We start from the raw sequence: 8,934 nt of genomic DNA on the forward strand, positions 1-8,934 counted from the left end.
ATTTTTGGAGTCCGTGTGCAAATTTTTATTGATTTACAGATATTTGCATTTGCAGATATTTTCCACGGTTTCTGCAGATTTCTGTCAGAGTCCTCTTATATTTGCGCAGATTTTCTTAAAATGTGTGCAGATTTTTGCAGACTTTCAGATTTCGAGCACATTTTTCCGGTTCTTCGAGCAGTTGCAGAGATTTTTCAAAAACATCTGGTATCTCTGGTTAAGTCTGCGTAACTTATTGTTACATAGGGGGGAGGAGGGGTAGTTGAGACCGTTACGTAACTGTTATGTTTGCTCAAAATTGCAAATTTTGAGCAGGGGCAGGTTGTTTTATGGGGGGGAGTCATATCGAACGTTACTTATCGTTACATAGGGGGGAAGGGGGTCTGAATTTTAGGTTTTTAGCTTTACGTAATTTGTGTACGACGCCTTAATCCACTGGACTTTTATGGATTATCGTAAATGCTGGCCCAGCAGAGCGGCCATAAAGTATGGAATAATAGAAGCTCATTTCTAAGATCTGGACCTGTCAATGGACCTGGTGCAGAAACATCTCAAGCTCGTTAACAGTTTCCAGCTAATATTTCGTAAAGGTTTTCAATAAACATTGTCTCAATTAAAATTGACTCATAAAAAAATATCTTGTGTTTTCATTTTTTAACACTTTTTTACGTGTTTTCGAGCTTATTGAATACCCTGTAGAGTGTGATAAAATTTTATAAACGTTTTCGAAGAAACATTGCATACTCAACATACAATTGGGTCCTAAAGCTATACGAGTTTTTATATATCATTTGAAAAAGCCGCGTTTTCTGAGCAATACGTGATTTTTAAAAACGTTTATCGTTTTCCTTCGGTTTTTAAATGAAGAATAAAAAAACTGCTCGAAAGGTCTTAGATGACGTTTCGCCCATGTACGGTATATGAGAGAACTGTCATTTTAGGCATTTCGAGCAGATTTTAATCCTTCATTTAAAAATCAAAGGAAAATGATAAACATTTTTTTAAAATCACGTTTCGCTCATTAAATTGCACTTTCCCAGCTGATATATAAAAATCAGAAAACCTTTTAAAACCTTAGGACCCCATTGCAAATATTAGTACATACTAGTTTTACTAATTTTTAGGGCTGAAAGTGGAGTTGAAAAAACATTTCTATCAGTTGAAGTTGACAGAAGCTGCAACAAAACACCCCAGGCCAAACTGGCACGTACCGAACTCCCCAACAAGCCATCGCGCTCGATGCGTTCCTAAATGGTCCGATCCGGTTGGCAAACAGGCAAGATTTATTACACCCAAAACATCACCGCAGCAGAGGATGGGGGCGGGCCGGTAGGACAATTATTTCCAAAGCGTCAGCATCTTTGGGGGAGGACCCACAATTTAAGCTCCTTTGGCGATGTCGTTTTGCGTTCCCCAGCGAACAAACGCAGAAAACCGAGATTGTTGGTCACAAGCGTACGCACTCATTTATAACTCGATAGAATGCCCACAACAGCATCACCAACAGCGTGTGACGCAGCGAACATCGTTCTGCTGCTGCGTATCGACTACGAACGACCACCGCCGCCGTTCCGATGATGACACCCATGATGGCCTGTCGACGGAACGATGCGTCGTTCAGGTCCGTGGTTCGGTGTGGATCCACGGCAAGAAACGGCCATTTTTCTACCGGAAGATGGAAAGCTTTCCAGTTTGATTCATTGCCTTTCGGCGGAGATATATTGCCGGAAGGTAGGGAATGAGCGCCAAAGACTTGTTGGGTTGGAAAAGTCAACGGAATATGGGGAAAAAATCCCGCACTATAGTGGTTTCCGTGTGGGGGGTTTGATGATTGGATTCGGTAACACGAGCGTTCGTTAATTAATTGACAGAGACCAATTTCGAACCATCGATGCGCTCCAAAAGTATAGTTAACGTTTACCATTGACAGGAAAAAATCCATAATTTTCTTTAACAGAGCTATATTTTACAAGAGTTAAGCTTTTAGGAAAAACAAAATCAGAAAAAAACTTTATTATTGTTGCTGCAAGCAAACTAAGCTGCTACCCTCGCAAGATGGAAACAAACTTCGGCCTGTGTCTGGCTGGACTGCACGCGCTTCATAAAAATGAAATATCGCCCCCAAGTGCAGCTCGTCTAAGTGGATCATTTGTTTGGCTAAGTTTGGTTTATGGTGGAAATATTGGTGCAATGCAAAATATGGCTCAGTTCTGGCATGCACATATTGCACATGTGTCGAAACAAAGTAGCGCCCTAAGTTGGCATCATAAATCGGAAGATAGTCTTGATGATCGTAATTTATTTCGGTTTAAATCTCTAGCATATAGCAGTAAAATGAGATCAACATCGATTTATTGGGAGATGAGAGTCGAAAATTCGAACAAATGTATTTAGTGAACACAAACCATCCCCAAACAACAATGGTCATTTGTACAAAATGACCATTTCAACAATGGTCATTTGTACAAAACAAATCTAACAATGAATAAAATCTATTACCAGAAGATGAGGAAAAAAGTCGAAATTTACGCTTGTCAAAATACGGTTATACCATAATTTAAATCAGTTCATATGTCATACAGAACCACCAACATAAAAAGCTTCCTTAATGACGGCTCCCAATCTATGGGTGCCTAGCAACAATCAGTAAATCGCTCAGCCTTTAACGTTAAGAATCCTAATCCACCAAATACAAATCTTTTAATTATACAAAATCGGACACCAAATCTGTGTGTTCATGTCTGTTTATCTAGTAGCGGGTAACCCCTCCCCCCTGTATTCTTCGTTTCTACCCCAAAGCGGGACGGGGGTAAATGGGTGAAGCTTAGTCAGTGTTATTCTAGTTTTTTATGACTATTGTTTCATTTACCCAAGCACGACTTGTACGCGCCACTTTCAAGGCTCCGGTCTTTCCGTGAGTGTATCTATGCGAAACGGAGGAAACCCCGAACAGAACAGATCGTCCCCCAAAGGATACAAATGACATAAATAGTGTAGGAAAAGAGAGCAGCACCCGAGCTAGGAAAATAGTGCGAGGTTAAACAAGTGCCAGCTAGAAGTACCGAAAGTAAGTAAAATGACTTTTATATGGTGTGTCCTCTGAACTGCCGCCGTTGGTGTCTTTTGAAAGGACACATGGCACAAGAAGTGGAGCACATAAAAATCGCATTTAGCCCCAAAGCACACACACGGACACACGGACGGGCGGTCGTTTGAAGCCACCCAACACAGATAGTGCGATTGTAGTACCATCTGCTAAAAGCTGCGCTATCAGAGGAAGGGCAACATAACATTAAAAGCATGTCACACAAACCCTCCGACTCTCCGCTTCTGCTGGCAGGTGGGTGGTAATGGACCAAACCGGGGGACCTCGCTCAATAGAACTAGACTGTGATGGCGAAAAGCGCTACTAACTAGCTCCCATGATCCCTCTTTGCTTCGCCCGATGGCGATGTGCCACACCGGGAAACAAAGGCGACAACATCGAATACGGAGACCGTACTGGCGTCGTTTTGCAGTTGGCTCGGTTTGTCACGCGTCACGGGGGTTCGTTGAGGGCGGCCGAGAGACAGAGAGCGACCGCACCAATTTTTCCTATAAAACTAAAAAGTAAAAATTTGCTCCACTCCCAATAAACCACATTTAAATCCTTTGACCATTTTTATTCACTTAACTTCATATTCTTAGATCCTATTTTTATGTACTTTCCTGATCCTGGAAGCCATATTATTATCCGGTGAAGTTAGATTGTTACAGCGGAGCTCTGTGACATCGTGTCCAGCAGTAAAGGTTGTTTGCTACCCGACGACGACGTTTACTTTTACACTCGTGTGCGCTTAAATTGGAGGATGCTGCAGGTTGAAATACTTTGACTTTTGTGATCTGGTGAAAGGATTACCGGCGGGAGCGATGATTATTATTTACGATTACCGGAAGGGCAATCGACCAGGACGATAATGACGGTGCTTTGATTGTGCACTTCGAAGCACTGCGATAACGATGACCACGCTTTTGGTGTGTGTGAAAGATCCCATTGTCGGCAGGTATTTTCATTCATATTGGAGTTATGCACACTCTCGAACTACTGAAGAAGTCTTTGAATTTTTTGTTCTTTTTGGTTTTTAGGAAGCTTCGACAGCTTCCAAAAGAGTTTGGAATACTGTCAAAAAAATTCAAGCGTTGAGAAACTTTATCAATTAATTATAAATCAAAATTCATTTGAGCCGTTGGAATAGAATAGCTCCTAGCGACAATAATTACGCTATTCAACGTTTTACGTTTTACGTTTCCAGAATGAAATCACTATTTACTTTATTGCGTAAATCTAACTCATTATTGAAATAATTAAACAGCACGCCTATATTAGTGATAACCCTGATAACAATATTGGTTTTATCAATGTTTTATAGCGCTTAATACAGCCAAAACAGCGCTATAAAACTTTGTAAAACCAGTCTTGTTACTTGGGAATGTTCTAGTTTTTTAATTTATCGGCATTATTCTCGATCTACTAGCTAGCACGGAGGTGTGAGATTTACTCAGACGAGCTTGAACAGAAGTAGAAAATACCTAAGTCAGCTTGAAAAAAAATTAGTTGCTTTGATTCAGATATTTTCAATCTGCTTTAAAAATGACCAAACGAGCATTGGCATTGCTTGAAACTCGATACTTGATTTCATTTATAGTGCAAGGAAAATAATATTTGTAACTGGCTATTATTTTGGGAATAATTAACACAAATCTCACACTTTAGATTCGTACCCGTTGCGAGTACGGCATTGATCAACCAAATTTTCAATTATGTTTCCAATTTTTTCTAATGATTTTATAGTATTTACCTCCTTGCAGTTGAAAATTTACTAAGTAATTCATTCTCTGGCTATTTCCACATTATGATTTTTATTTCCTGGAGATTGCTTGGGTAGAAAATATACATACAAGTAATGCTGTTATTCAACATTGATTTGACTAACACTTCATACATTTTTCAGTTCATTCATAAACAAGACTAACTATGAATCATTAATTATTTCAATTATTCATGCACAGACAAAATATCTAAAAGATTTTCACCGCAAACGTAAGAATCATCAGATGGAGAAATTTTCCACTATCTTCTCGTAGCGACACGGTCTTGATTTTCGCCGGGTACTTCTAAATAGGAGCTAAATTTACTTTGAAGCTATAGGCAATCATTTACCAATCCACCAGTAACCAAAAACGCGACCGATCTATACTGCCGCTCTTTGCATAACAGTCCTATGTAAAATTTTGTGTTTTCTTGTTTTGTTTTGCGAGAATGGGTCCATGTTGGCATGCTTTTTAAAAACAACCATTAAAATCGAGGTTGTGGGTAACAAACCTTACTTTTTCAATGGCTAATCTTGAAGAGCATGCTAAAATGGACCCATTCACGCAAAAAACACGAAAACACCCAAATTTCATGTAGGACAGTTATGCGAATAGTGGCAGCATAGGACAATGCAAGCTTCACTGACCTCTATTTTTTTAAAATGGGGGCATGTTTTGTGATCAATTAATCATTTACAAATTTTTATTAAGAATTTATTTTGTGGGTTCTGCCACAAACTGTGACATATCAACAATATTACATATTTTATCACATTTATAGACTGTAATTTCTTTCGCAGTTAAGTTAATATGACTGTAGGAAAATTGTAATCTTACTTGTCAAGTGAAAAATGAATTAAGATAAAACTTAAACCTGATCTTACAGCTACCTTACTGACTATAAGCTAATCGTTGTAATTGAGGATTGCAACAATTTTTTTTCGAAACTTATTGATAATAATTTGATTTGTCACATCATTTTAATGTGTCCATATTAGTAAGTCTATGTAGTTTATTTGTGCTAAACCAGGGAGGGTGCCTGAATTTCATTTTCAAATGTTTATTCTGAATAATTTGAAGCATTTTCTTGCTGGTTGTACAAACAACTTGTCCAGATGGAGACTTCATATAGTATTGCTGGTCTAAATATTTGTTTGTAAATTATTAGTTTATCCTTGAGATAAAGTGTAGAACTCCTGTCGATAAGAGGATATAAACATTTTATATATTTATTGTAATTTGATCGGATACTCCCAATGTGTTCCTTGTAAGCAAGATTCTTGTCGTAAATTAGCCCTAAATATTTACCTTGATCAGACCAATTTAGGATTTCACCGTTCATCTTAGCATTGTGATTATTGGTTAGTTTGTGAAATAAAACTCTTGGTTTATGAGGAAAATAGTTTATTGTGCTTTGGGTGCATTAGAAAAAATCTTCCCTTTCTGCAAGTATGATGAAAATGTTTCAAGACTCTTTTGCAGCCGACTGCATATGACACGAAGGCTTTTTTTCTTTTATGGAAATGCTTGTATCGTCACAAAACAAAATTTTCTCACATCCTGGTGGGAAATTAGAAAGATCAAAAGTAAATGGATTGGGCCCAAGATACTTCCTTGAGATACACCAGCAATCTATCAGATTCACCATTTAAATAGGTAACCTGAAGAGTGCTGTCAGCCAAGTTGCTTTGTATCATTTTTGTGATGTAGAGAAGAAAACGGAAATTTAACGTTTCAGCTATTAAACTTTTATGTCAAACACTGTAGAAAGCCTAATGTCTAAAAGAGCAACTCCAGTCTTCACTAGAGACTGTGTTATAAAGAGATACGCAAAGAGAAAAGCAGTAAATATGGCAACCCTTTGCTAATATTTTATTTTAAACAATTCTGGCTAAACTGATCGCAACACACATTCTGTACGAAAAGTAACACGCATGAGTTTGTTTACTTTGCACACTTGGAGCCTCGATTTGACGGTTCACTTGGAGTTTTCGACCTCACTCTTTGCGTATCTGTTCATAACACCGTCAGTAGTCTTCACATTCTTTAGCTCGAATCATCCTAGTTACTCTAAGTAACTAATGGCGAATGTCCATGCCGAAAACCAAACTGCTCATTTGCAAAAATTAAGTTCTTAATATGTGTTATCATTCTACTAAGAATTATTCTTTCAAAAAGTTTACATTAAGAAGAGAGTGAACTAATTGGCCGTTAGTTAAAAGCAAGAAATTCAAAGAGGTTGTGAAGTCTTTTGTAAAAGATATAGAAAATCTAATCATCTTGTGATCTGATCATACTCTTGTGATACTTAATTTTCAACAGGACTCACTACGTTCGAGTTGAAATTCTGAACACACTCGAACACCACACCGACATGCAATTTCATTACAACTTGCTTATATGGTGACAGAGGACATTCGGAAGATCGTAAGATAAAAATATAACAACTTCATTAACATATTTTATATTGATCGCCAATCAGGGTAATTTCTCAATAATTCCTCTCCATATGATTCAATAAAATTAAACTGTGTAGCAAAAAAAATGTTCAAGAAAAATCTCGTCATCATATGCCAAAAGATCACATGAGTGTCAACAAAACAACCATTGCAAGTTCTTTTTAAGTTTCATTTCCTGTCTTATCACAAGTTTCGATTTCATCAACTTGATTAATTTGATGTCCTGAATGTTAGCTTTTGATATGTAATTGTAATATATTTAAAACTGATATCTTGAGACAAAACGTGCGATTTTCAGCAGCCGCTTGTCCACTTTCAATAAACTCTATTGCATAATCATCGTTGGATGACACATTCGATTTTTAGGATATTGAAAATGGTAAAACAAATTGGGTTCTTCGCGTTATGAATGTCTTCTAAACATTATAAAAACATAACGAATTAATATCAGCCCCTAATATCAATGCGATATTATTTTATTGTCTAATAATATATTACATTACTATCAAGTCGAATTTTTACTCATGCCTTTTGGCAGATTGGCTGATTTGACTTAGGTTAACCTCAACTGTTTACTATGACACTGCGTATTCAAATTTGACTAACTGGAATAATTTGATGTCCTGAAAGAAAAGGTGAGATTTTCGACAACTTCTTTTCACAATCAGTTCAATGATTCGCTGTTACAACTTTTTAGCAACAACGTTTTTATCTCCGAAAAGGTGATCTTATTTTGGCGTTAAATTGATGCATGAATTTTTAATCATTCAAAATCCAAGTTTTTTTTATTCAATAATGAATGATCATTACTGTGCTAATACATCGATACATCACAAATACCATAATTCAGTTTTTTGAGAAACGAAAACGGATTCGTACTTCAATAAGGTCGCTTTTAACGCGGGTTGCTTTCCTCCATTACTCAAAAACGGTACAAGATATCGACCTCATTTCAATCACGTTTTTCGTTTTAGGCCACGAGTGATCATATATCAGTTTTCAGAAAAATTCACAATTTTTGGTGTAAATACTCGAAATTTAAAATATTGAATTTTGGTCGCTTGATTGGCCACTATCATATTCAAACCAGGTTTTAACGTTTTAGGACGGTTTTCTTTGTTATATTTGCAACTCAAAAAAGTCGTTTTTTACGCGGGCCCAAACAAATTTGGAACGCATCCCCCGCGTAAAAAAACGACCTTAGTGTATTTTCAAAAGAAGAGAGTAATGTCACTAAGAACGATAAGTAGAATTGACGCAGACTATTTTTCTAGGGTTAAAAACAGGTGCTTCCGACAGTCACAGTCACGGTGTGCAGGCTGTGCGGGCCGATCACCGGCTTATATAAGTCTTCCGTACCGTTCATGTTCTTCATGACAATCTTGAATTCTTGATTTTTCGTAGTAGGTTGTTTTAGCATGCTTCCTTACTAGGGCTGCGTCGCCTAGTCTCGGGAAGAGGCTGCCGCCCTAGGTGTAGCTGGCGCAGTGGTGGGCACCATTTCGCTAATTCGCTAATAAGCGACGCTAATATTCAGTTAGCGGTTTAGCGATTTCGCTAACTTTTAAGCTGGTTAGCAAAACTGTTAGCGTCGCTAAAATTTTGGCCTTCGAAACGCTATGCG

This window comes from Wyeomyia smithii, chromosome 1 (assembly GCF_029784165.1).
Source record: "Wyeomyia smithii strain HCP4-BCI-WySm-NY-G18 chromosome 1, ASM2978416v1, whole genome shotgun sequence".
Classification (NCBI taxonomy): Eukaryota; Metazoa; Arthropoda; class Insecta; order Diptera; family Culicidae; genus Wyeomyia; species Wyeomyia smithii.